This window comes from Rhinolophus sinicus, linkage group LG03 (assembly GCF_036562045.2).
Source record: "Rhinolophus sinicus isolate RSC01 linkage group LG03, ASM3656204v1, whole genome shotgun sequence".
Taxonomy (NCBI): domain Eukaryota; kingdom Metazoa; phylum Chordata; class Mammalia; order Chiroptera; family Rhinolophidae; genus Rhinolophus; species Rhinolophus sinicus.
Window position 1 is genome coordinate 27,562,139 of NC_133753.1, and position 10,936 is coordinate 27,573,074.

Below are 10,936 nucleotides of genomic sequence, written 5' to 3' on the forward strand. Positions count from 1 at the left end.
CCCTTTGGTCAAGGAGCCTTTCCCATGTCTTCAGACCCATAACTACCATGCTCGAGTGCTCCAGAGAAAGCTTTGTTACAAGGAGCTTGTGCAGATTAGGGTTTAAGGTTTCATTGCAAATCATCACCATTTAGTCTTAACTGATTGGGATTAGGGCCCCAATCAAATTTTATTGCATCTCTCCTGTGTGCCTAGCACTGCACTAGGCACTGGGTATACAATAGGAACAAAGGGACAAGGTGACTAACCTCAAAGAGTTTACAGATTAGTGGGAAGACAGACATTAAGCAACTAATTATCAACAATTAATTCACTAATTACAAATGTTCACAGTACGGCAAAGATGCATAGGATGTTTGGGGAGTTATTAAAAAGGACGCCTAACTCAGTCTGGAGGCTGAACTTCCCTGAGGATGTGATGTTTAAGCTGGACAAAGGGCCAGGGGAAGCATTCTGGGCATGACAAACAGCATGTTCAAAGGCACTGAGGCAGGAGAGAACATGGAACTAAATTTGCAACTAACTGAATCACTCTTATCCCTTTAACTCTCAGTAGCCCAGGAAAAACAGTTATCACCATTAACCATCTGGGTCTGATGGACTCCTTTTATGTTTTTATATTTTTAATTCACCATCATCTAAAGAGTCATAGGTTAAAATTTCTCTTAATAATCAATTTCATCACCATCATTTGCTTATAATCTAGAGTGCTACTGCCTCTTTGTATTCATCTTCTGATTTATACAATCATTGTGAAACCTCTTCCTCTACCTCTCTTTGCCATTATAGGTAAAAAATTAAAATTCAGAATTTTCAGTTGTATCCAATGAAACTAAAAGCAGACCACGAAGGTGGTGGCTCCGGTCTTCTTCTATATCTTCTTGGAAAATGACATAATACTTTAGGCAATGAATCAAGAAAATTGGAGGATGACAAAATACTGATGACTTATTATACTATTGCATTATCCTTCTGGATACGTCCATCATTCTTCAGTTTTCTTACTATGTAAGTCTTTTTCAGCATAGTGGAAATAATTGATGACTAATGATAAAATAATTCCTAGGATGACAAAATAACTGTTTCAAGACATAAAAAAATAATAATAATAAGATCTCACAATATATCTTACCTTTGTAAAAGGGTACCTATATCATAATTGAAAGATAGAATGAGTTATATTCTATCTTTAAAAAATAAGTAAATTTTACCTCTGTGCTTTGGAAGATATCTTAAAAAGAATAAAAGTTAAGAAATAGTGATGCTTTATGAAAGTTACAAGTGCTTTAAAAAATAACTAAAATTGGGTCCCGTGGACCTGGATGGTATTAATACAACTGATCTAGTGGATTGGGGAGAAGAGGCACCACTAACATGCCGTGAAGCTGACACTATTCATGTCCCACACACATCCCTTCAGCCCACAAGTTTCCTTGCAGCTTCCCAAACTCACAAGGCCTCATCTTTGTCCCCAAGGGCTTCCTCTGGCTATCGTTGCCCACTCATCCTATGCAGAGGGCTGGAAGAACCTGGAAAGTACTTAATACCCCCAGGAAATACCCTCCACCAATGAGGAACCAGAATTAGTGGTAAATTCCCCAACCTCCTCGTCCCCAAGCAAGACAATTCGCAGGTGTGTTTCATGGTCTGTTGGTGAGTCCCCAGAGGATTAGGCCCTAGTTGTCCACAGCAGTAACCCTCTCACTGAGGAATGTTAGTGGCCTTTTCTCCCTTCCCTGTTGCACTTCCCCACTCCCTCACTGTTCTCCCTTGGATCACCTCCAAATAAACTGCTTGCACCAAAATTCTTTTAGAGTCTGCCATTGAAAAAGAGAATCCTACACTGGGAGAACCTAAACCAAGACACAAGTTGAAACCACATCACAATAAAGCAGCTGTAGCTCCAAATATCAGCAGTAGGCCTATTCTTGCTCTACCTAGAGGCCTCGTGGTGAATACCATCCACCCAGAAGGAGAAAAGTGGGCTGACAGAAGCAAACCAAGCAGCAAGGAGACTCGTTAATGGTGGGGGACTGTGGTATAGGAGAAATAATGTTTACAGAGGTCATCACGACAAGAGGATGTATAAAAACCATCAGAAACGCTTTCTCCATTTGATAAAAAGTTGGAACGGGTTCCCTGAGGGTGGCAGATGGGTAGTCTGATCTCATTTAGAAACAGCCTGGGGCAGTGGAATAGCCCTGGGCATGGAGATGGAGGACTTGGATTCCCATCCAGACCTCTTGGCCTTCAATTGCCACCTCTTCCAAATAGGATAACTGTGTTTCCCCGAAAATAAGACCTAACCAGAAAATAAGCCCTAGCATGATTGCTCAGGATGACATTCCCTGAACATAAGCCCTAATGCATCTTTTGGAGCAAAAATTAATATAAGACCCAGTCTTATTTTCGGGGAAACACGGTAGTAAACTTCACAAAGTTACTGGGAGTGATAAATGAATCATGAGTTACAGTAGAAAGTTCTGTGTTTTTCACCTTCTTTAACAAGATAATTTGCCGGCTACCCTGGGGGGTATGTAGGCTGGGGCAGAAACACCTCAAAGCAGATGGGCCTTATTTTAGAAGTCACTTGAGTCCCCTTTAGTCATGTAAATGAAGGCTCCATAGGCATCGGTGTCCTGGGAAAAAGTGTATTACCAGCCATTTTTTGTGCTGCAAGCAGCTTTGTTCCTTTAGAGAAATTTGGTCCCTGGGAAGAGAGAGGGACCCTACCGCAGTTACCGCAGTGGCAGATCTGGGTCTTTCTGGTTCAAAACCCTCCTGAAACTGCACACTGGGAGTGGCTGTGTGAGTGAACTAAGACTGGTGGAAAGCTGGACACTGGGACTCAGATCTAAGGGCGACGCCCCCTCGATTGTGTGTGGCTGGGGGTGAGGAGAAGGCACCATTCCTTGAGACATTTCACTGCCTACAACAGCAGCAGATCAGAAGATTACACCGCTCCTCCCCACCCCCCACGAAAGCTCTGCCTTCCAGTTTAGAGGATTCCTTCACCAGCTCAACTAGTACACCCCCTCCCTCTGGCCGCCAAGGAAGAGACACGTCACTGTGTTGTCCATGTGCCACCTCACTGCAGGCCATGGACAACAGCACCTGACCTCCTAACCTCCCAGGGCAGCATTCTGAGGATTTGACCCATAGGGATACCTAGAGCTTACCCTCTTTATGAGGTTGGTCCTGGCTACCCTGGCAGCTTGGTCACTCACTGTCATCCATGGAGAGGCATGTGAGGCAGGTGGGACTCCTCCACCAAGTGAAGGTTACAAGCACCAAGGGATAACTGATGCAGAGTGAGGAAGGGGCAGAGAGCCCTGCCCTGGAGTTTTGCATCTATTCCAGCAGGTGAGGGCTTGTGTGGCACAACCTCAGCATACTATCCATATTCAAAACTACTAACACACCCAGAGACCGAGCAAACCCTCTTCCACCCACACATGCCCTGCCAGTGTTTAGGATGTTAGCTCTCTCCCTGTATCAGTTTCCTATGCTGCTGTAACAAATTACCACAAAAGTGGCTTAAAACAACCCAAAGTTACTATCATACAGTTACAGAGGTCAGAAGTCCAAAAGAAGCCTCTGGGCTAAAATCAAAGAGTCAGAAGGGCTGCATTCCTTCTGGAGGCTCTGGGGAAATCTGTTTTCTTGCCTTTTCTCTGGACGCCACCTGCATTCCTTGGCTTGCTGCCCCATCCTCCATCTTGAAAGCCAGCAGCATAATATCTTCCAATCTCTCTCTGACTCTGACCCTCCTCCCTCCCTCTTATGAGGCCCCTTGTGATTACATCGAGCTCACCCAGATAATCCAAAATGGTCTATCTCAAAATACTGGATTTAATCACATTTGCAAAGTTCCTTTTGCCATATAAAGCAACAGATTCACAGGTTTCGAGGAGTAAGATGTGGACATGTTTAGGGGGAGGGAACTATTAAGCCTACTACATTCCCCCAGCCCACCCCCGACCCATTTCCCCTTCTGATTCTCTCCGACCTTTTCTTTAATGGAAGGGTCACTAACTCCAGGGCTTCTAGTGATCTCCTCCTACATTCCGTCCCATCATTGGGGGTTCGTCACTGTCATGGTCTCAGTGCCAACTTGTGCTTTGGTGATTCTCAAACTAATGCCTTCAGCCCATGTGCCTCATCATAAACAGAGTGCATGATCTCTTTGCCACCCCCAAAATCTCACCTCACCCCCGTGTCCCAACCACGACTCATAGCGCCTCCAGACACCTGGTCCTCTGGCCTCAAAACCGCTCCCACCCCACTTATTCCAAACTCTCCCACGTTCCCTCAGCTTTGCAGTCACCAGATTTGTGGTCCTCCACTCTGCCATGTGGCTTTCCAAGCTTCCAGTGTATTTCCTGAAAACCAGCCATCATGTCTCCATTGCACCATTCTCCTGTTCAAGGACTTCTAGTTATCTGTATTTTTGTGATAAGGGGAAAGTAGTATTTAGAATATAAAAAGGAAAGATCAAATCCAGTCTTCTCTGCCTTCTCCACACACTAGTCCATAAACGTCCATACCCCTCACTCCCATGGTTCCTCGTCAGGAGGCCCCATTCCCACTGAGATGCCTACTCATCAGACATTTAGTGAGCACCCAACCTCATATGACCCAAGAATTCCACTCTGAGTATAGACCCAAAAGAATTGAAAGCAGGGACTTCCGAACACATATATGCACTCCCATAGCAGCCTTATTCATAATAGCCAAAAGGTGGAAGCCCCGAAGGTCCATCGACAGATGAGTGGGTAAATAAAATGTGGTCTATATATACAATGGGATATTATTCTGTCTTTAAAAGGCAGGAGATTATGACACAAGTTAGTTACAGTATAGATAAACCTTGAGGACATTATGCTAAGTGAAATAAGACAGACACAAAAGGACAAATATTGTGTAATTCCACTTATATGAGGTACCTAGAGTAGTCAAATTCACAGACACAGAAAATAAAATGGTGGTTGTCAGGGGCTGGAGGGAGGAGAAAATGGGGAGTTATTGTTTAATGGGTCTAAAGTTTCAGTTTGAGAAGATGAAAAAGTTTTAGAGATAAATGACGGTGATGATAAATATACTTAATGCCACTGAACCTAAAATGGTAATTTTTATGTACAATAGAATGTTATTTAGCCATGAAAAAGAATGAAATCATGCCACTTGCGATAACATGGATGACCTTGAGGGCATTATGCTAAATGAAACAAGTTATACAGAGAATGACAAATACCATATGATCTCACTTACATGTGGAATCCAAAAATGAAAATAAAAAACAAGCTCATAGATACAGAGAACAGATTGCTGGTTGCCAGAGGCAGGAGATGGGGTGTGGTTCAAACAGGTGAAAGGAGTCAAAAGAATGGTGACTCTAGTTAATAATACTGTGTTGCATATTTGACAGTTTCTAGAAGAGATTCTAAAAGTTCTCATCACGAAAAATAGAAAAGGAAATTCTGTAGCTATGTGTGGTAATAAATTTTAACTAGACTTGTTCCAGGGATCATTTTGCAATATATACAAATATTGAATCATTGTGTTGTATACCTGAAACTAATATACTGTTGTATGTCAATTATAACTCAGTTTTTTAAACAGGTAAATTTTACGTTATGTACATTTTACCACATTAAAACAAAAAGTGCCTTCCCTATAGTTTTATTGGGAGGGCTAAATGGATTAACACTGGTAAGCAGATGACAATGCCTGGCCTGTAGCAGGGGGTGACTAAATTGTCGGTATCACCCTCATTAGCTTTAGTCCTCAGAACCAGTGGCTGATGGGTGACCAACCCAGGGCCTGCGAGTAGGACTGAACAAGGAAGAGTAGACAGGTACAGATACCCCAGACTGAGACCTGAGAGGTTTATATTGAGACAGAATGGTAGAAAGACAGCAGGGCCCCAGGGAGACCCAAGTCCCAAAAGCACCCCAGGATGAAAAGAGGAGGCCCTAGAATGACCAGGAGAGGAAAAGACCTGCGGGGCCTCATGTGAAAGTCGGCCAGAGTACAGTTGCCAGAAAAATACAGGATGCTCTGTTAAATTTGAACATCAGATAAACAACAAATAATTTTTTTGTAATAAGTATGTTCCAAATACTGCATAACCTGTTTTATCACATGGGGCATAAGGATTTATTTGTTGTTTATCTGATATTCAAATTCAGTTGGGCGTCCTGTATTTTTATTTGCTAAATCTAGCCCAAAGGCATGGCTCATCTTGAAATACTTTATACTAAGTCATTTAAGATGATTATAGATCCTAGAGTATCCTGGTATCTAAAAATCTGGACGGGGCAATGGCAGGGGAGCAGAGGATGGGATAAGATTCTTTGCTTTACAAATTTATTCTTTCACGGTTGAGGTCCTAGAAATAGCAAGCTTCCTTAACCGTCTTAATATGGAAATTAATTTTTAAAGCTTAAATTTTGAAAGAGTCCACCTGTTAAAACTTAAGTCCTTGCAAGCCACAGCCCCAAATCTGTGGTTCGCCTGGCTTCCAAGAACAGGGGAGGTGGGTAACTCATACCAAGGTCTACAGAAGACAGAGTGGGCTGGTTGATAAAGGCCAAATCGCCACCCTGTGCCCCGAGGGTCTGGTCTCCTTCCCCCAGACCCTGGCTTTGGAACAGCCCCAACACCTTCAGCCCAGGCTGCTCTGGCCATTTGCATAAAGGACAGTGAATTCCTCTGAAAGCAGAGACCTAAAAACAGAGCTTTGTCTATGTAAAACCAAACGCAATTCTCTGGCCTCAGCCCTAAACTGATTAAAAGCTGGAATCATTTGTTTTGTTTTGAGAAGTGCCAGGGTTTTATGCTCGAGGTCCCCCTTCCCTCCTCACTATTCCCAGCTGCTGAGGCACACCAGTGTGAAAGACCACACACCAGCAGGCCCAGGGTGCAGAGGCCTGGCAGAGATTAAACCCCAGGCTGGGGAGGCCCCCCCTTCTCTGTGCAGAAGGGGAACTGAGCATGGAGAGGGGAGTTCAAGGACAGAGCCCTCCCTGCCGACCTGGATCCCTATTCAGCCCAGCCAAGCCTCTGGTCCACCCCCACTCAGACCAGAGAGGGGTCAAAGGTAAGTGCACAGGAAAAGACTAGCACACTGTATTGAACAGGCCTTTCTTTCAACTTTTCTTTAACTTAACCAGATTTATTTACCACATAACAAACTTAATTTGGGGGAAAATCTGGAGCAGAAGGGGAACCAAAAGGAGGCATCATTTGGGTTTTCATTCCAGCTCCACCAGCTAACTGGGCAACCAGGGGCCATTTTGTCTCAGCTTGGCTGTCGGCCTCCCTTTCCAACCAGACTGAACCAAGACTGAAAATCAGGTAGATGTGTGATCGGATCATTTCCCTGCTCCCACTTAGGACAATCTGAAGGCGTGTGCTTGTTTGCTCACTTTGTTTATTGTCAGACTCACCCAACAAAACATCAGAAGCTCAGTGCTGGAAACCTGGTAGCTAGCAGGTGCCAGCCATCAAATCAGGGCTCCAGAAGTGTTTTTAGCGGAATGAATCAAGTATGAAAGGTGTACTGATGAAGGAAGAAAGCTGGGCGTGCAAGCTGCCCTTCCCTCCTGAGCAAACCTCTTCTCTTCCCTGTGATCTGTTTTCTGGGGATCAGAGGGGACCTTTCTGAGAACCCAGGGTTCCTTTGGCTATTTTTCTCACACCAAGTTCTGAAGCAAACGGAGGTTAAATGTATGGTATTGAGCATTGGGATTTTACTCTTTTTCCTTCGCCTTTGGAACCCAGTGTCTTCATCAGCAATGCCAAGGGGCTCATGAGGGACATGGCAAGAATGTCCTTTCTGAGGCCACAGCAGGGGACTTTCAATGAACACCTTTCTGATCATACCTGCCAAGTTTCCTACCAACAGAATGGGGTTGTCTGGGGTTAAAGAAAATAAAGATGAGGCAGAAGGTACTTGAGAGAGGAGGCCAGAGTGCCTGGTGGGCCCCAGAATAGAAACAGTCTTGGGATCCCTGTCACGCAGCCATGTGCATCCTGGAGAGGGCTGGGAGGACATCCCATCCCCACATCAGACTTTTGGTGCATGTTCTCTCCCTTCCTCCCCCTCTCCCAACTCCCCACCCTAATGCCATAATGAAAAATTCATGTTAAAAGTTTCCCATATGATCTGATTTTCAACACTTTAATTGGATTAATAGAAGCAGGGAGTATAGAGAGCCCATAGCCTTTCCTCCCCAGGGGCCCCCACCACCACCTCCATTTCCCCCTCCTCCGTGCTTATCTGTCTCTTCCTAGACTCATTGCTTTGGCCCCCTTCTTTCTCTCTCCGCACTATTCTCCCATCCATAACTGCCTTTCTCACCCTCCTGCCAGCTCACTCCCAGCGGCCTCTTCCTTGCTTTCTGTGCCCAGCATTTTTTGAACTCCAGGTAAATTTTCTTTTTCTTCCCCAGTGAGGGGAGAGCAGTTTGATCACTTAAAACCCTGATGAATGGAATATTTCTAAATACCTGGCAAATGGAATGTGTCTACAGAAGTTTGATTTTATTAGGTTCTAGAATATGTACTATCTACTAAGACAGTTACAGGCTAATAGCACTCAAAGTCTTGAACAGATAGGAATTAAATATAATAAGTGTATTGGTTATCAGCATGCAAATGTTACGGTTAAGAGCCCTCACTCTCGAGGTGACTCATATTTCTCAGACACAATCTGGGCCTTGGCACTGTCACCCTATTTTTTTATATAGCTAAACAACAGAGAGAAAAGAAAAACATGAAAACACGCTCTAAGATGTTTCATTGATGTGAGGGGCTAGATCCTTAGCAACAACAACAACAAAATCCTGTACAGCTAAAAAGTTCTGGATAGGCGGTTACCTGAGTCCCGGTGCCTATACAGGACCCCAAGAGCAACTCAGTGAGACCTTGGCCACAAAACGGCTTTATTCCTCTGCCCTGTTACTTCATCTGTGCAACCAGGCAGTCGGGATGGGTGGGCTCCAAACTACTTTTATCATATGCCTCTATCAGTGAAAGCTTCTTGAGCATTCATCCCCACTATGTGTATATATATATATATATATATATATATATATATATGCCCAGGGTGCAGAGGCCTGTACTATTAGTATTAATATATAGTACTATTTGTACCAATATTTTATGTACACAACATACAGAAAATTGTAAGGGCTAAGAGAAACATTAAATAAATTATGTTTTTGTGCTTTCCTAATCACATTGGCTTCAATTTATCACTGGCTAATATTTCAAGGCAACATATTTACTTAGGACAAGACTCTTCATTGAGAGTTGCTGGAAGTCCATATTTCAAATAGATGTCAAGATAATTTCCATTTGTTTTTGTCACTGATTTCTTGCCAGATCATTGTTTTACCTCATAAAGTGGCTGAAAAAAAGAACTCATAAGAAAAATTAGAGACGTGTCAGCTCATCTGCAGTCTTTGTTTCTGCTTGCAAAACAATATTACATTATTATGTAATGTGTTATTATTCATATTATCTTTAAAATTCCAGAACCTTTTTTGCAGGAACCTTTTTAGGCTGCCTGTCTACTTTGTGAGGGTAGGTGTCAGTTACACCTAAACAATATGCTGTGTAAATCATAATTAACAGGCACACACACATCCAGCATGGCCCGTGACATCTGACGTATGGACCAAGTGAGGGAATAAGAGTCACTTTGTGATTACATTCTTTAGATTCTTGTCTTTAGCAGACTACAGATAGAAGTTCTACCGTTCTCTTCCCATCATCCAAGGGACTGTGTTGGGCTGTCCCTTGGTGACCACTACGATCCCTTTATCAGGAAAGTTCTTTGACTCTCCACTGTCTCCACAGATGGGAACTTTCTCAGCTCTGCAGCCCACCTGCTGCCGCTCAGCACTCCCTCCGTGTGAGCCCAGCCAAGGTAACTGCTTGCACGGAGGCCTACACACCACGCAGGACTGTGTGGTCTGCAGTTGGTCAGTGGCATGTAGTGCCCTTGGGTGGAGCTGGGCCCCAGACCTGAGCCTCACACAGTGGGCCAGAGTGTGGCTGCCCACAAGACTCTGCTCCCCTTCCACCTGCACAACCACTCCCCATGCCCAATAGTCCCTCCCTTCACCAAAGCATGGGAGCCCTTCCTCTCTCCTCTTTCCCTACCCAGGATCCCAGGTTTTGCTTAGCCAGCCCCTCTTATCCTGCTGGGAGAAATGAGGAGAGTTCCCAACCTCCTAGGGAAACTGAAAAATAAGACTCAGATGTGTCCCTCCTGACTCAACTGTTTGGCCTCTTTGAAGGGATAGCGTTTACTCTGGCATTGGACAGAAACCTGTTCTAATTTGAAGAAGAATCAGATTCCTTGTCAAGGTGATAATGACCCAAATACTGCTTGGGGACCTTCTACACCAGCTCTTCAAGCTCAAGGGATGAATTCAGGGAGGAATTTGTGGTCTTTCTGCATCTACCTGACTATGTGATTGGCAACCAAGTGCAAATTTTAAAAGTAAGAGAGCAGAGGAATAGAAGCAGCAAAACAGGACTTGGCTCGACCACCCTCCCCTCAAGTGTTATTAGTTGGGGGAGAGTATTTCAAAATGAAAGTCTACACTCCTTTTCATCCCTTTACTTCATGGTATTGACAGGTTTTAGATGAGCCCCACTTTCCGTTACGGGGATTCTTGGCATCAAGACAATGAAGATGACTACACCAGGAGGACAATGGTACAGTGTTTGTTTGACATATATTTTGTGCCAAGAATTATCATAAACACTTTTCAAACATTATCTCAATTTACCCCACAGTCCTTTGAGGTAGCAACTATCATTATCTTCAGATGAGGAAACTGAGGCTCAAAGGTGTTGGCTGTGTGATTATCCCAAATTCACATTGCTATTGAAGAGTAGAGCCAAGATTTGAATCCAG